General features: G+C 42.5%; 1 protein-coding gene and 1 long non-coding RNA gene across 10 annotated transcripts in view; one reads left to right on the top strand and one right to left on the bottom strand.

Moving 5' to 3' along the window:
* PALM2AKAP2 (PALM2 and AKAP2 fusion) overlaps positions 1-18,810 on the top strand; it is a 410,575-nt gene that overhangs the window by 345,462 nt on the left and 46,303 nt on the right. The gene's annotated exons all lie outside the window — the stretch shown is intronic.
* On the bottom strand, positions 3,058-5,617 carry LOC122460177. The gene is made up of 3 exons (XR_006281291.1): positions 5,373-5,617; positions 4,944-5,106; positions 3,058-4,492 (listed from the first exon to the last, which is right to left on the bottom strand). It is a non-coding gene; the product is annotated as an uncharacterized LOC122460177 (long non-coding RNA).

Below are 18,810 nucleotides of genomic sequence, written 5' to 3'. Positions count from 1 at the left end.
TGAAAATCAGGTCTCGTGTATTGTTTCCCAAACCTACATTTTAATAATGACCCTTAGAAACTTATTCAAAGCACTGTTCAGGTCAAATGCTAACCAGTTAATATTCACATTGATCCTGGGAGGTCAGGAAGCCCTATCATTCCCATATTACACAATGGGGAAACTGAGGCACAGAGATTCGGTGAGTTACCAAAGATCACAGAGATAGTCCGTGTCAGAGCTGCCATGAGAACTGAAAAATTCCTTGTCTTGTAGCCCTCTAGCCTAGTGCTTTGCTACATGGGCTCTCTTGGACAGGATATTCTCTGACCTGGTTTGGTTCTGTTTATTTCTGCCAATTTGGCAAAGTACCATGGTAGAACATGTGCTAATAAATTGCACAGCAATTCGTAAAGCTTTTACCAGTGAAAACTTTACTTCTTGCTCACTCTGCAAATCTTAATTTCCATGCTTATTTAGCATGCACCTAAAGCGATCTACCGTTTTTGACACTTGCCTATTTGCATAGCTGCATAAAAGGTTAAGAGGAGAGACCCACAAAGGTTGGATGGCCTGAAAACCAATCCCTGGCTCACTTGTTCTAACGTGATGATAAAGTAGCAGGGCTCCTTTATGGTCCACTTGTGTTCCTTTAATATCCAAACAGCTTTCTGGGGCAGTGGAACTGGAACAGTTTGCATAGTGGGGGTTTCTATAATACAACATTACTAAATTCACTTGAAATAAAATAAAGGCTACAGATGTGGCTACAGGGTACTGAAAGCAATTGAACCAAACTGTTTATGATGGAAACCACTTCAAGTTGGAGGGTGCAGCAGCTATGTTCTGGGGACATTAGAAGAGAGACATTAACTGCTCCACTGAGAGACAGCTGCATGTCTTAGAACGATTATGGGGGCGTATTTCTGGTGTTTTTCTTTAACCGTTGAGTGTTTGACTTGAGTTCTCAGGAGAGGCGCTAGGTAGACAAAGCCATCTATTTATCGAGTACTCAGGCAAAGAGTTGCAGATGGAGGAGGATGTATCTGAGTTACTTCCTAGTTCATACACACGTTCCATAAAAAGGCACTCCTAGCTATTGCAGTAGGCCCTGCCAAATACATTTTAAAAATACAGTTAGGCCTTGTCTACACACACAAGTTGTACTGCTCTAGCTATACGAGTATAGCTAAAGCAGTACAACCCAGCTGCTGTGGACATTTATACCAGTATAAAACTACTTGTATTGGTATAATATTCCTGACTGGTTCTTGGACACGTGCTCAGGGTCTAGCTGATCGCCATATGTGAGGTCAGGAAGAAATTTTCCTCCAGGTTAGATTGGCAATGACCTTGAGGTTTCTTGGCCTTCCCCAGAAGCATGGTGTCAAGGTTTCTTCCCCACTCTGAACTCTAGGATACAGATGTGGGGACCTGCATGAAAACCTCCTAAGCTTACTTTTTCCAGCTTAGTTTGTTCCTTTGGGAAGTTTTAACCTGTTTTACCTTTTGCCCTTGGACTTTCGCTGCCACCACCAAACATCTAACTGGTATTATTAGGAAAGAGTCCATTTGGAAACGTCTTTCCCCTCAAAATCCTCCCAAATGTTACACCCCCCCCCTTTCCTGGGGAAGGCTTGATAAAAATCCTCACCAATTTGCATAGGTGACCACAGACCCAAACTCTTGGATCTTAAGAACAATGAAAAAGCATTCAGTTTCTTAAAAGAAAAATTTTAGTAGAAGAAAAAAAGTAAAAAGAATCACCTCTGTAAAATCAGGATGGTAAATACCTTACAGGGTAATTAGATTCAAAACATTGGTCATTTTAGTCAGGTGCCAGCGAGGTTATCCTAGCTTCTTAACCCTTTACAGGTGAAAGGGTTTTTCCTCTGGCCAGGAGGGATTTAAAGGTGTTTACCCTTCCCTTTATATTTATGACACATGGCGTTTGGGTCACTTGCCAGGGTTATGTAGGTACATCTTACTTGGTTGATACCCTCCATTGCAGGGGCCTCAGGCATTGGTGCACCACAGTCCCACCTATTCTTGGCCTGTGGCACATAATAGTTTAGTGTCCTCTGTGGGCTGTAATACTTTGGTCTAATTTCAGTTGTAGGGTTTAGTGTGCGGGTGCTGGGTGCTACTGGTGGCCTGTGATATACAGGATGTCAGACTAGATGATCTAGTGATGCTTTCTGGCCTTAAACTGACTCTGCACAGGTATAACTGCGTCTACTCTAGGGGTTGTACTGGTATAAGTATTTTGGTAAAAAACCAACTCCTTAACTGACACAGTTATACCAGTACAAAATCTCTGTGCGACCCCTCCATGCCACTCACAGTTCACACCTTGTAGCATGTCTTGAAGGCTGGCAAACTCGGTCTGTTTTGGACCCAGGGAGAGAGAGTTTCAAAGCTGAAGGACTCTCATGGAGAACAGCTTGCCAGCTTTCCTCTCTCTTGAAACAGCTGTGCTCTAGCTCAGGTGCCTTTGCTGACTGAAACTGTCTCAATCTGGCATGGGTAGAAAGGCAGTCTGACAGCTAACTAGGTCCCAGGCCATTTGGGGTTTTCTAGTTCAAAACCAAACTCTTAAATTTACAGAAGCTGTTCATAGTCTGCTGTCTGAAACAGACATCTCAGAGTAACTTTACTGAGAGATTTTGTTCCACACTGTTACCTTAAGGATCCTCAAATCTGCTGCCAATAAGGAGCTGTCTGGCTACATGAGTTTTTAACAGGGATTTCAGCTAAATCAAGATCCATCGGCAAAATCGAGCATTCCTAGCTAATCATATGAATTTATGCTTCAACCTGGAGGATTTCTGAGTCTAAAAAAAGACAAAAGGATTGCATTGTATTAGGACTGTCAAACAATTTTTAAAAATTGCAATTAAACGGAAGATTTAAAAAAATCCTGATTAATCACCGTTTTAAGCTCACTGTTGAACAATAATAGAATACCAATTTAAATTTATTATAAATATTTTTGGATATTTTCCTACATTTTCAAATGTATTGATTTCAATTGCAACACAGAATGTACAGTGCTCACTTTATATTTATTTTTTATTTAAATATTTGCACTGTAAAAAAGATAAACAAATATTTTTCAGTTCAACGCATACAAGTACTATAGTACAATCTCTTTATCATGAAAATGCAACTTACAAATGTAGAATTACTACTTTTTTTATGTAAACTGCAAAAACAAAACAATGTAAAACTTTAGAGCCTACAAGTTGAAGCATGAATAGGCATATGAATGTTTAGCGCACCTGGCACATAAATACCTTGCAACGCTGGCTACAAAAGTGCCATGCAAACACCTGTTCTCACTTGCGGGTGGCATTGTAAATAAAAAGCAAGCAGCATTATGTCCCATAAATGTAAACGAACAAGTTTGTCTTAGCAGTTGCTGAACAAGAAGTAGGACTGAGTGGACTTGTATGAGATGAATTGAAAAATACTATTTCTTTTGTTTATCTTTTTACAGTGCAAATATTTGTAATAAAAATATTAGTATAAAGTGAGCACTATACACTTTGTATTTTGTGTTGTGTTTGCCTGGAAAATCACCAAATTCAGGCTATTTTGGATCAGGGCAGGGAACAAGTTCCGGAGTCCCAGAGCCCTCACAGAGAGCACCCTGGCAATGTAGCTTCTACTTCTGCTTTTCGTGTTCAGAATCCCATCATGCTTTAATCCAATTCCGCAGTAACCACAAGGTCACTAGGCTGGCCCCAAATTTTGCCGCTGGCATTTAAGCCTCTCCATTTGTGGGAGGAATAAAGGCAACCTGTTAGTTATTTCTCAGTTGCTGTGAAATGTTGCACGTGGCTCGTGTCTTTCACTATGACCGTACCTCTAATTGTTTCTTTGCTGATGCAAAGAGACGTGCTGCGATTTTTTTTTTCACTTAAAGGCACCAGAAAAAAATTCCTACCAATGCTGTCTGCAAGCAGTTCATTGAGCACCTTGCCCGCGTGAAGTATGGGAAGGTAATGCTGACAGGTTGGCTCAGTCTTTAAGGTAAATTGTGCTGTTTTATTGCATTGAGGCATAGCGCTTTTTTTTTTTTAAAGGGCTCTCTGTGTGAATGGGCTGGCAGGGTGGGCTGTTTCTTTTTTTAAACCAGCCCTCAGCTCCATGACATCACAGTCTTGTAAGGAGACAGGGAAGGCATTTGACTTAATGAGCTGGGGGGGGATAAAAGGAGGCTTTGTGGGGGGAAACAAACACTTTCTTGCTTCAGAATTTACAGGCACCAACACAGAGAGAAAGATAAGCTAAGTTTCCTGACCTGTGGGCTTGTGCCTTCATTAAGTCTTTCTGGTTCGAAAGGGGGAGGTATATTTAAATCCCATCACAGGAGAAAATGACTCAGAGAGGAATTCGTAGTTCTTTGACTGGACTGTTTTCTATATGGTGCTGTACATAGCAGGCAGCACTACTGAAATCTCTGCCTCTCTTGTCACTTCTGCATAATCTAGGAGCATCCTGGTTAGTTCTGGTTACAGATAGAAAAGAGATGATTTGAAATATATTCGATAACCTGGACAACATTCAATGTATGTGTAACCTTTGGGTGGACTAGAATTCACTTCATTTCCCATCTCCAGTGCCTTAAAAAAAAAACCCAACTCCCATACAAAGTAGCTGGGGATCCAGAGTTCAGTCTTTAAGGATTTTCAGCAAGGATTGCACAGTGTCAACCTCCCCCCTTTCAAGTCCCAAAAGGAAGTAAAGAAATGAATTTAATTAAATAACTTTATAAAATCTTATGATAAAGAAACAATCTATCTTTTCCAGCATGACATGGCTATTTTATAATCCACAGACATTACCTTCACAGTTATACGTAAACATAAATAAAGAAAACAAATTAAAATCTGAACAGTTCAGTCCCCACCGAAACACAGAAGAAACTGAAAGTTCCCAAAAGCTTAGGTTTTGTTCACCTAAGTCTCAGAGTCTTTGATCACCAAATCTATCAATTTGCTGAGTCTAAAACAACATCTTCCCTCCCCTGGCTTGTAGGGATCTTCAGTTGGAATCAGACTCTTCCTCTGCTGAAATCACTGCTAGCCAGTCAGCTGACTGATTAACCAACCGCTCAGTTACCTGTCTAGATTTAAAGAAAACCCAGTTACAAGAAAATACAAAACTGAGACTAGCAAACTAGAAATGACTTTTTCCCTGTTACTACATTTAAATAAAAGTTGGTGACTCAGATGCGTTGAGACAATTTAACTAGAACAGTTTGGCTAAAATCAAAACAACATTCAAAGCGTACAATTAAAATAGAAGTTATTTTTCTCTCCCAATTTCCCCTGGCTATAATTAGCATTGCCCAGGCTTCCCTGTTGGAGGGGAACAATATCACTAACCTGCTGCAAAGTGTTTCAGAGCTCGGGACAACAACCTGCTTCCTGCTCCTGGGCTCAGCTTCCCCCAACCCACACAGGGCATGTGGCCTTCTGCAAAGCAGCTTCCCTGACTGCCTGCCCCCATGGAGTCTGACCCCAGCAACAGGGAACCTGTTGGAGCAGACCCAACACTACCGTCCACCCCCAATGCCAGAAGCTTCTGGCTGTGGAGGGCTTAATCTGCCTAGCAACAGTGACCCAGACACAACCCAGAGTAGCAGCCGTGTTAGTCTGTATTCGCAAAAGGAAAAGGAGGAGTTGTGGCACCTTAGAGACTAACAAATTTATTTGAGCATAAGCTTTCGTGAGCTCCAGCTCACTTCATCGGATGCATTCGGTGGAAAATACAGTGGGGAGATTTATATACACACACAGAGAACATGAAACAATGGGTGTTACCATACACACTGTAAGGAGAGTGATCTCTTAAAATGAGCCATCACCAGCGGGGGGGGGGAGGAGGAGGAAAACCTTTCATGGTGACAGGCAGACACAACTCACTCCTACCTCCCCTAATGGATCTCTTAAAGAGACATCTTCCCATTAGGCACACCTATGGGTTACATATGCACTGTGTTTGCTCTCGGACCATTGAAAATAATGTCTTTAGCGGATTTCGTTCTCTAACTGCTTGCATACCTTTTCCAGTGACTCCGACATTGTTATTCTCTTGTTGCAGTATAAACTGTATTTCAGAGAACAACTTTGTAGGGATATGAAGCATTTTATTCTTTCTAATGAGCTTGTTTAAACTATTGCTTGCTCTTTTATTTGTTTAGTACCAAAGTAAATTGAAACAACATCAAAGACAGTCACATTTAGCAACACACATTACTGGTTTCTACCATGCTTCCTGCAAGCTGTGATAGGTTGGTTGGTATCTCTTGAATGCACTGAGACAGCACATACTTCAACTTCCAAGAACTTAAGAAAAATGAGGATTTGGGGAAAATGTGTCTAAAAACTCAGAGCATTATACTTCCCCCGGTGTGTGCTGGAGTGTTCATGCACTGCTCCATAATGCTAAGCTTTGATCACTGGCTTGAGATGTTGAGAAGTCACTTATGGTTGACATCCTGGACTGGTTGTACACAATCAGTCTCTTTGGTGGCTTTGGGGGGCCAGGAGGCATGGTGTTGGAGGGTACAACCTGTTGATTTTCTTTTAATCAATAGGTTTCAGAGTAGCAGCCATGTTAGTCTGTATTCGCAAAAAGAAAAGGAGTACTTGTAGCACCTTAGAGACTAACAAATTTATTTGAGCATAAGCTTTCATGAGCTATAGTTCACTTTGTCGGTTGCATGAGAGGTTCTGCTTTCAGCTTGATGGGGAGCCCATTTAGAAACTGCTTTTGCAAATTACTTTCATTGGGATATTGAACTGTCTGAAAGTGCATGTGGTGACAGCTCTTCATTTAACAGGTGGGGTTTACAGTAACGATCATTCCAATGCAAAGTAAATTATCCAATGTTTACTGTATTTGCTGCTTCAGTGTTCTCTCATATTAGGGAAAAAGAAAACCCTGAACTGCATATTGTAGTGACCAGTTATCCAAGACAGGAGAGTTCACACTGTTCAAGATTTGTTCTGAAATACAATCAGTTTGCAATATTTGTCTGAATATTTTCTCCACTGTTATGTGAATTCTCTGCTTTGTGGCAAGAACAAGTAATGACTGTCTTAATGGAATAACACTTTTACAGAGTCCAGATGTGCCACCGGTCATTTCATCAGGGGCTTTTCAGCAGGAAAAGGAGTATTGAGGTGGTGGGGAAAAAGAGGGGGTTGTGAGAAAGAGTGTCTTCTTCATTAGGATTTCTCAGCTACCTTTTGCCCTAATAAGGAGCAGAGAAACTTCCCAGTCTTGTTTCCAGTGGTATATCCCCCTAAGGATGTGAGCTAAATGACTGCAATATTTAGGCTGTAATCAGAACAAAAATTAGAATCTTAGATGGAGTTGCTAGCTGCTTACAATGCTAGGCTCACATGGTAGGTCCTATGTTATAGCCTGGGGACAGCAATGGCATGTGGAGCATTTATCAACATCCTGCCATGCCACTGCTTACAAGAAACTGTAGACATTTGATTTATTACTAATAAACCTCCTCTCTCGAATCTGTGCTGCCTTACTTCATTTCTTTTAAAATGCTGCTTATTTAGATTTTCATTGATCTTTTGTTTGACCAATATGTCAAACGCTGCTAGTTATTTTGGCCACATTCCACTCATTTAGCATGTAAATATTTCTCACTTGGTAGGTTTGTATTTCTGAATGGGTATTTTTATACACGCACTTAGTGAAAGGATGTGGTTACGATTTTAAAAGCAATCTAGGGGATTTAGAGACATCTTTCATTAAAATTAAGACCGGTTCTAGATGGCTTTGTAAATCTGTATTCTCTTACATTGACAAGCTGCTCATGTTCATGAGACCATATTCTAGGGCATCATTATTTACTTGTTCAGTTTTATGTTAATTTACATGAAGCACTATAAAGTTAGCATACAGAAACATATGATATTTAATATTTTAAAGTATTTTTATGGCAAATGCATGGTAGCATCATTGCAATCCAATCTCTATTCATCCATAAATAGCAATAACAAAACCGAGCTCTTATACAGTGCTTTTATCAATATACCTCAAAGTGCTTTATGATGGCAGTCTATATCATTATCCCCATTTTATAGATCGGGAAACTGAGGCAGGGAGAGGCAAAGTACTGGCCCATGGTCACCCAGCAGGCCAGTGGCAGAGCTAGGAATACTGGTCTTCTGAGTCCCAGTCCAGTGCTTTCTCCACTAGGCCACACAGCCCAAGTGTATATAGTAGCTATATTAAAGTCCAGTGTTCTTTCCTAAAGAGATTGTCCTTCTCAAGTACCAAGGAAATCAATTAATCTATACAGCAATGAGTTCCATCATGAGTGGGTGGAGAAACATGTCATAAATAGTTTCTGTTTTATGAATGTTATAACTTCATTACAAAAGCAGAAGAGAAATTTCAAAAAAGATTATTTTCTTTTTAGTAATGAAATAAAAGTTCACAGATTATTTCTATAGCCTTGCTGGATGTAGACATTGTTCTGAGGAGGAGAAATAATACTATGATTCCCCTTCCATTTTCCTTCTCTTTCTTTGTATGTGTATGTCTCATAACATCCTTTACAGTAATGCTCTCAAACCCCGGCTATGATGGCTAGGCTACCTTGCAGCAACACTGATGTAGAGACATGTCTGCCTCACTGGAATTTAAGCCTGAGATTTTTCAGATGCTGCCTAAGAAGTTGGACATCCACCCATGGGAACTGGACCTCCTAATCCACAAGACAGCTTAGAAAATCTCAGCCTAAATTCTTCTCTGCTCCTCTTTGCAGAGGATATTCTTAATAATAATTTCAGAAGCTGTGACTCGATATTGGGAATTGCCTCCTTGTTTCCCAAATATAGGGTGACCAGATGTCCTGCTTTTATAGGGCCAGTCCCGATATTTGGGACTTTATCTTATATAGGCGCCTGTTACTCCCCCACCCCCATCCCGATTTTTCACTCTTGCTGTCTGGTCACTGTTCCCAAATAACATACATGATATACGGGTAAATCCAGTGGCAGCGTGTTGTGCTGTCCTGAACCTGGATTTTAACATGTATTCTTAAGGGTGTGGGGGAGGTGTGCTTTCTACTATATCCAGTGATGGGTACAAGATTTCTATTGGCTCTTCCATGAAATTTTATAACAAAATGGCCTATAAATTAACACTGCCTACTTTGTTTTATGTCTCTGGAAAACAGGGATTGGGGATAGAACAGGTTTTTTTGGTTGCTTTTGAGAGATTGGAGCTTAGTAGAGCTCTGAGAGGATAAATCATCTTCTTCTAAGATATCACAGGTAGATCTCCAGATTCCTATGGAAAACAGCTTTCCCTTCTCGTCTGAGCAATACACTTATTGATTGAGCTCACAGTTATGCCCTTTTGATCACCATCTGTTCTGTTTCTTTCCATTCCATAGGGCTTAAGCTAAAGCTTGTTGAACTTGAACTAAACTAGGCTTTCTCCTTCTTAGCGTCCCTCATTTTTCTTAAGCCCCATGACGATTGTCTGTTTGCCTGGAGCCAATGCAGCCTTAAATACCTCTGGGGTGGACCTGAATATAAAACGATGTCATTTTAAGCTGTCATGCACACTCACGACTTTTGTAGGGAACTTCGGGGTCTTTTTTCATAAAACAAGCCCTTTTTTAAAAAAAAAAAAAGTTTATTGGGGAAAATAATGGTGAATCTTTGAGTGTTCTCTGCACATTCTTGCTCATGGGATGTGTTGGCCGGTGCAACTCAGATTGTGGAACCTTCCATAGCAGTCAGTGCCAGTTGGAATGCTTACCCGGCCCTCCTTACCCCGGTCTGCCTTCCTGAATATTCCAATTGCAGCAGTGGACAGATTGTAATCTTCTTCAGATCCTTCTTGCAAATGGAATTTTATGCCCTCACGCTGGTCTATACTTAAAATTTAGATTGGCCCAGCTATGTCTCTCTCTTGAGCACTGTAGTTAAGCCAACCTAACCCCCAGTGCAGACAAGGCTAAGTTGATGGAATAATTCTTCTATCAATCTAGCTACTGCTGCTCAGGGAGGTGGATTACCTGGAGGAAAAACCTCTTCCTTCAGTGTAGGAAGCATCTACACTACAGACACTACAGTGGCAGGGCCCATAGTGTAGACGTGCCCTTAGTTTAGTCCAGTTTACTGTCAATGTAGTTTTTAGTGATAACCTTGGTTTGTTAAGGAAAAATTCTTATTCTTAGGAGAGTTATTAGTTAAGTCTTCAGTTCCAGCTACTGGTTCCATGCTGGATGTGAAAGCTAAGAGATTTGTCTTCAAAGGCATCAGACACCCAGACAAAATGGTTGGTATACATAGGAGAGGGTCACTTGCCCTCCAGGTGTTCTATCTGTAGCATGTTTACCTCAGGGCACACACACAGAATACCAGAACAGGTTTCAGGACTTGCTGCCCCAGGAAGATCTAGCCATGAAGCCTCCTGGATCCAGCACATCTAAAGGATCCATAGGCAAGGTGTAAAGGCCAGTGTCCTCTCCTGACCCTTCAGGGACTAAGAAGAATGGTTCAGGGTTTTGATGCAGTCAACATTGTAGTGGCTGCAGGTGGCTGTGGTTTGAGAGAGATGCAGGAGAACTAGAATGGAAACATAGTTTTCTTTTGGTGGGTGGCTGCCATCCCTAGGGCCGGCAAGTGCTGCAGTCTTAGGCTCTGGGTGCATTAGAGTTTGGATTTTTAAGATGATATGGTCTTGCCTCATTCTTTCAGATCTCCCTCCAACGTTAAAGTAGTATTATTCCCATTTTACAGTTGAGGAAACAGGTACAGAGAAGTTGAATGTGCCGTGCCTGTGGTGTGCCCAGCACCACCATCAAGAATAGAAACCCGGTCTCATGACACCCAGTTTTGTGCCATAGCTACAAATCCATCCTTATTCCCACAATGAATGCTTAAGCAATCATCATGCAACAGAAAAAGCTTTCTTTGGCGTCTGCAAGCAGAATGGTCTCCAATTCCCAAGTCTTTCAGATGTTAGTGGGATCTCTGGGAGGAGTGGTGAAAACTGGAGCTCCCATAAAATATATAGTGACTGCCAAAGGTTGCCTTACTACCTTTGTATGCAAATTCAGCTGCTTAGGTAGAATCCTTCCCTCACACTGAATTGCAGTGTTATCACCAATGTGTGTATTAATAAATATTATGAAATATAGGCATGTTACAGACGCCAGCTTTGACTTCTTAATAACACGGGTATTGAAGATACCTTACTACCATGGCAACTAAAAATACCCAAAGGGCCTAGTCGACATAAGTTTTTAAGACTGTCTAGCAAATATATATGTATATTTTAAAGGAGTTATTTCAGTGCACAAAAATGATAGGGTTGTGTGGGGATATGTGTGCACGTGCACTACTTCATCTAAAGAGTGATTTTAAAAAGATTTTAAATGTGCTGTGATCCCCTTAGAGCTCACCAGCTAAGCAAGGTTGGAGCAGAGCAGAACTTGGTCTTGCGAAGAGCATAAGTAACCCTTAGGGACAGGTGCTGGTGATTCAGTAGGCAACATAGTCTCCCCTTTGACTCCATGGCACAGAATGGTGTTGAGGGCTGTGTTGTTACAGGTGCTCTTTTAAGCCGAGATCTTGCATCAGGATCCACTAGGATTGGCCGTCTGCGTCCATGTGGAGTCCCATTGGATTCAATGGACTGTGCACAAGTGGAAGTACACATTAAGTGGATCCTGATGCAGAACTGGGACATGTGCAGAGGGAGGGCCTCAATTCTGGTCATTAAAGATTCCATGGCCATGGCACTTCATGTAAGCCGAATGTTGTCCCCGGTACCATGGCCAAATTTCTACCGGGGCAACTGTCCATAAACTCCCCCATTGCTTTGCTTAAGTATGGCATTCGTCATTTCCTGTCCTAAACAATTGCGATTCATTTCACCCCAGTAGAGGCTGCATTTCAGTAGAGTGTATCCTGTGTAAAGTTGGTATGTCGTGATTTAGAATGAAAGATGCTATATAAATGAGATGCCCCATGTCCTGGAATTTTTCAGCCTAGTTTCAGCTCAAATACAGATTTTTCAGGCAAGTTATCGTAAATAGGAATTTAGAACGGAAATGCCAACCGCTATATAACAGGCATAGTATTGCCAGGTAGTAACCAATAGCCATCAGTGCATAGTACATTTTTTTTATTTTTTATTTTTTTATGAATCTTGAGCTAATGCTGTCTCTCCTATAGCATTTTGGATTATGTCCGGTCATCACATAGCACATCCTGTACCGGCCATTACACTTAGAGCAATAAAAATAAATGGCAAACAGGCAATAACGCTAAATAATGTGTTAACGTTTTCAGTTACTCAGAAATCAATGCAGAGGCAAAGGAGCATCGGCCAGTTGGGTTGAGCAGAGGAGCCGTATTGGGATCCAGGAAGTGGGCGGGCGAAGCCAGTCCACTGCTAAAGGATCCCCCCCCCAGCCTAAGAGGGGGGTCCACAGGACCTGGAAAGCCAAATAATTACGGGGGACAACTAATGAACAACAGGGACAGGGGTGCGGTTAAAGGGTCAAACGAAGGGAACCGGACGGGGACACCGAGCAGAGAACCCCGGACAGCGCCCACTTCTCCTCTAAGGTGTCAAGGGAGTCAGTGGACACCGCCCAGAGGAACTCTGCCCGGAGGCGTGAACGGACGGAGGATCAGAAATAGGCCCCACCGTCACAGGAAACTCCATCGGCCAACCTCCTCGCCCTGGTTTTATAGATGGTCACTTTAGCCAGGGGGATTGGCATTTGAACTGATGAAACGTATGATGAGAGACCTGAAAAAAAACCTGCTCCAGCCAAAGCTCTTTCCTACAGTTGCTATAATTCGATTTCACTTTCAGGCTGGAATAGGTGACAAGAAAGAACAAGAGAGCGGAAAATGAAAATGAATTTTGAATATGAGTTCTTGTGTCTCAAGTCTCGGTCTCACCATCTTACCTTTTGCATCTCTTTTTGGCTATTAAAAGCTTCCATCTCCTGCAATGGTGTGTGAAACTTTGTTGCAGGGTTCTTCAAAGGCCCTAGGTATCTGCCTGCCTGTAGGAAATGGGGATGACTTGCACCAGTAAGAAATAATGCCACAATTTCTTGAAGATGAAAGTTTAATCACAGCTTCCTGGAAGTTCAGGTTTGCATTTTGACTATTTTGTTGAAGACGAATGAAAGAGCAAAGGAACGCAAACAGACTAGAATTGAGATTTATCTACTGGTTCTGCTATCCAAGGGACCTCTAAGCACTTGGCAAAGCCATGGGTGGAACACAGGTACTGCAGGAATATATAGGTATCCATTATGCGTTAACAGATAGGTACTTGCCAACTTTTCCATTTTGGCTGGGTCTATTAAATCAAGTCCTGGTGACTGATGCTCCCAGCTAAAGATCTGGGACATGATTCTGTGTTGCCCTGCACTTGTGCTGTGCATTACATGGGGCACAGTGAGTGTAAATGCTATCACATCAGAAGGGTCATTATTTCGATTCAGTGTGTACAGATGCAAGATGCAGGGTAATGGAGAATTTGGGTCCTGGTTACAGGCTGGTTGCTGATTTATCTAATAACAAAAGGAGGAGGAATTAGGGGGATTATATAGTTCTCTATTCACTATGACTTACTGTAATCAGGAGGCGAAATGGCTCATTCCCACCCTGAGCTACTGTCACCTTTCTGCTGATATCTTTGAGTGATGGAAGAGCTGCAAGGAGCAACCCACTCAACACAGCATCAGGAGCATCAGCCTTCCCCGGGCAGCAGAGTCCCTACTGCAGTGACCCAGAAGTGGTGGGGAGGGCAGGTGGCGGCAGCAGGAAAGATGCAGGAGTGAGGGGAGAGAGGAAGCGACAGGAGCAGAAGAGATGCAGCCGAGGGGAGAGGCACATAACACGAGAACAGAAACCCAAATCCATGCCCCTTCCATGATGTGGGGAGAAGCCCTTCATTATCCCTCAAGAACAGAAAGGAAGAGAGATCCCCTAATGGTGCCAGAGTGGTGAGAATGGGGCTGCTGTCTTTCTTGAACGCAACAGGGCAGAGAGTAGCAAACACTCGGGGGTCTGCCGGGATGATTGGAGGCTAACAGGCCACCATTGCTTTGGATAAGCATCCCTGTTTCTGGAAGTTTTTCCAAATCCTTTTGAGCTCTGAATAAAGAGTGAAGATAGCTGGCAGTGCAAATGAATGAACCCTGCTAGCAGCTCCCTATCTTATTTTGGAAGCTTTACCTGGAGATATATCTTTTTAATATATTGGCGACCTCTACACCTAGGGCATTAGAACTAGTCTTATTGATAGAGAGGTTGTTGAACAGCACACTGGGGTTGTCGTCTTTCACCCTGTGCAGAAAGTGATCTGGGAACTTAAACTTCCACCAAGTCTGGGTGGAAGGATCTGGATTTAAGAGAGGCAGATCTCTTGCATTACTGTACATCAGCCCCGAATACTGCACAGCAGAAGAGTACTGGACTAGAGTCCTGATACACAACTTGTACCTATGACTTTTTGGCTAGTACCAGCTGAACAGGACAGATACTTACAATCTATTTTTTTCCTAGGCAGCATTTTGTTTTCCAATCCAACAGTTACAAGCATATTTTATGATTACCTTTTGATTCTCAGATCATACATTTTCATATAAATCCCCTTGCCTGTGTAGCTTTCTCAGACCATCCAAGTCCTATGCAGGGATGAAAGTCCATGAATAATTACTTTTTTTCAACAGCTTCATGAGACTTTTGTCTTTAATTTACAGACGGTAGAAATGTACTGTGCCTGTTCCCATAGCAATGATTACATCTAATCTGATAGTGTAACAAATTCTTCATGGGCTGAACAAGTTTATATTTTTAGGTTTCAGAGTAGCAGCCGTGTTAGTCTGTATTCGCAAAAAGAAAAGGAGTACCCGTGGCACCTTAGAGACTAACCAATTTATTAGAGCATAAGCTTTCGTGAGTAGCTCACGAAAGCTTATGCTCTAATAAATTGGTTAGTCTCTAAGGTGCCACGGGTACTCCTTTTCTTTTTATATTTTTAGGGTAAGAGAAAATAACTGGCTTAAAGGATCAGGTCACCTATTACCTGGAGAAAACCGTTTCCAATATACGTACCTTGGTTTTAGTGGGAGGTAATCTTTGTTGTTCAGAAAATAGAAACCTGGCTGTGCAACAGAAGCTTTGTCATTCAGGTCACAGTTTACATTTAAGCCATGGAGACAGTTTAAAAAAAAATCCTGTTCCCCAGTATAGACAGTCGAGAATTCGGAATAATTTTTTTTCTTTTCTTGAGCCACTGTTCTCCAGCCTTTATTTATTACACCAACAAAAGAATCACATTCTGATTTTATAAAAGCATAGTATTGTGTACTGCCTGGGGAAGTTGGAGTCTGTGGCTCAGGCTGGAACTAAGGGGAATATTGCTAAACTGTTTGCATGCTTTCCAAGCAAATGGGATCACTACACCTTCATTTTAATAGACAAAGAGCAGACATCTGAGGAATTGTTGAACAGATTTCCTCAAGCATGCTCCCAAGGTAGCAATCAGTATATACATTATGTGCCTTACAAATCCTATATGTATTAAAAAAACAATGACAAAATTGTTCAGGAGAGTAGGTTTGTATGTTTCGAGCAGCTGTGGCTGGGAGTGCCTCATATTTGTCAGCAGCAGTCCTCCTACCCTATTCCTTTCTCTCTATAGTGTTTTTGCTCTTCCTACACAATCCCCAGTATCCATTGCTCCTTTCTTCTCAGCTCTCTTTTCACCACCACCAGAATATAGCTTTCCCTATCGCTTTCCTCATTTTCAGCTTCCCTGAAGAGCTTTCAAAAAAGCAAAATGCCCAACCCATTTCTTCAAAATAGTCTTTTCAGGCTAGCCCCACCAGAAACAAAGGCAGTCCAATCCCTGCTGCGAGAGAGGGTAGAGCATGTATACTTCAGAATGTGGGGCAATGCTCAGATATCATCATGATGGGTGTGAGAACCTACATAGGTGGGTGGATGGTTGTGGTTGTGTGAGCTGAAAGCAGCCAGGATACTCTGGACAGTGGTTCCCATCCTGCATGTGTGTTTTGTTTCGTTGCACTCTGTCCTCTTCATTTTTTGTTCAAACACTGACTCATGGTGCTGTTGACGCTTTCTCACCCACAGGCACTCTAAAAATAGTAAGGGTCAGGCCCAGCACCAAAGATCTGATAATCGAAATAGACAAGACAAAGGGTATGAAGGGAAACAAGCACAGAGAGGTGAAGTGACATGTCCAAGGTCACACAGCAGGTGAACGGATGAGCTAGGAATAACACCCAGGTCTAAGTCCCAGTCGAGTGCTTTAGCCACTGGATCATGGTAACACTTCCTGCAGACATTTAGCAACACATTTATCACAGGAGTTTCACCTAATGAGGCAGGTTTCCTATATTCCACCTATTTTCCCTTAAGTGGACAGGTACCAGATCCTACATTTCTTATGTGACCCAAATTCCCTTTGACTTTGCTATAAGTTTTCCACGCACAAAGCTTTCTAGTTGGCATTTAAAGTATCTGCTTTGATATTGAGTATTTTAATTGGCTGAATGAAGCACAGTGCTATGGTCAAATTGATGGCGTATGGATGTTTGTTTGGCTGCAATACAGTAACTTTTCAATGCCGCATCCAGTCAATTCCAAAATTTAACAGCATGTTCTAGGCATCAATAGGAAGAATCATAGTGATTCTGGTGAAAATTGGAAAACCTGAAGGGAGAAATTGGGGGGACACAGAAATCCTTGTGTCAGGAAGGCACTGTGGCAAGGAGCTCCAGAAATAGGCAGGCTGGGAGGGTGGTGGCACCCAGGGAGGTTGCACATCAGTACAACGTAGTAATCATAGAATCATAGAATATCAGAGTTGGAAGGGACCTCAGGAGATCATCTAGTCCAACCCCCTGCTCAAAGCAGGACCAATCCCCAATTTTTGCCCCAAATGGCCCCCTCAGGGATTGAACTCACAACCCTGGGTTTAGCAAGCTAATGCTCAAACCACTGAGCTATCCCTCCCCCCTCAATCTGTTCATACGAAGAAGACCAGCTCAGAGAAGCATTTAATGTAACTGTGGGGATGGAATAAGCAAGGATAAGTAGTTTGGCAACTGCTATATCTGCTCTTTAGGGGTGCCAAATATTTGAAAATCCTAAGGTTTAATAATGTTCTAGAAGGTGCTTGGAACTTCCTCCCATCAGTGATGCACAAGGCAGCTACCCTCTTTTAGAGGGGGAAATTTGAATGAAAATACCCTTCTGCAAATCCTACGAAAGTTAACCCACCCAGAGCCAACCCCAAGCAAAAATAGTCCTTGGTTTCTCCCTGCAATGCTTCCTTCTCAACCTCTCCAGCCCAGACAGCCACCCAGCCACCTCTGTTATCTTCTCTTCCTCTTAAGGGCCCTATTTCTGCACATCTCATTGTAGCCAACACTAGTATTTCCCACATGGCCCCAGATTTTTTTATACTGTCTGAGACGCATTGAGATCTAGGGGTGCCCACTGCACACAGCTGAGTCGAAACACAAACAGACTTTTGGAAGAGGGATTTGGGTGGGAGGAATGACACTCCACGGCCAGATAGAAGTTTGAGACTGACCTGGTGGTGAATGGTCCTAGTGTTTACAGTACTATCCCTGAAGCTCTGGAAGCCTAGGCAACTGCTTAAAGTCATGCCTATACCTATGGCATAAGGTAGAGCATGGTAAAGGCACTGGACTGGCACTTGGGAGAGACGAGTTCTGTTTGACTCTGCATGGGAGAGAGCCTGGGAGTGTGTAAGGCAGATGCTAACTGGTGGACAGTAAAGGCTGGGCAGGTTGACTGAGGGAAGGCAGGGTCAACATTGCAATAGGTTACTAGATCAGTAAGGCAGGATGAAGCTAAGTTTCAAAAAGCCTGGAATGGAAAAGACAAGAAGCTTGTATTTTATGTGGAAGTAAAGGGGGGAATGCAGTGGATGGATTCAAAGATGAGGCTGATGTGGTCAGAGCAATGAGCCAAGCAGGTGACTTTAGTAGCAGCAGCATTTTGAACAGACTTCACTGAAGCAAATTTGCAGAAGTCAAGGCCAGCAAGAAGGAGAAGGAAAAGCCAGATGTGAAATGGCGAGGATGTGGCTGAAAGTTGTGATTGTGTGGACAGAGAGGAAAGGCCAAATTTTAGAGATGTGATATAAGAAAGTCACAAGATTTAGAAATGGCCTTAATGTGTGGGCACAGTGAGAGTCCTGGAGGGGAAAGTGTTGCCCAGGTTACAGGTCTGACTGACTGGGAGGATGGTGGTCGTATCCATGGCAATAGAGGAAGGTGGGAGAGGGAAGGGTTTGGGAAATCAAGAACTCAAATTTGGCATTGTTGAGTTTATGATGATGATTGGACATGCACAAAGAGGTATAACAAAGACAGGCCAAGAAACTAGATTAGGTGAGGGGAGATCAGGAGAGCGGTAGATTTGAGAGTCATCCGTATAAAAATGGCAGTTAAAGCCATACATACAGATAAGAGTACTGAGGGTGACTGTGCAGAAGGAGAAGAGACGGAAGCCCAGGATAGAGCCTTAAGAGACACCCAGAGAAGGTGGATGAGGGGAGGAGGATGACCCACCCAAAGGAGACACTGACAGAGAGACAAGAGAAGCAGGAGGAAAATGGAGAGGACAGAGCCACAAAAGCCAATAAAGGACAAAATTTCAAGAAATAAGGAGTGTTTGACAGTGTCTAAAGTTGCCAAGAGGTCAAGGAGGGTGAAAGTAGAGAACAGGCCCTGATATA

This window comes from Dermochelys coriacea, chromosome 5, assembly GCF_009764565.3.
Source record: "Dermochelys coriacea isolate rDerCor1 chromosome 5, rDerCor1.pri.v4, whole genome shotgun sequence".
NCBI lineage: Eukaryota > Metazoa > Chordata > Testudines > Dermochelyidae > Dermochelys > Dermochelys coriacea.
This window is presented reverse-complemented; position numbering and strand designations above follow the sequence as displayed.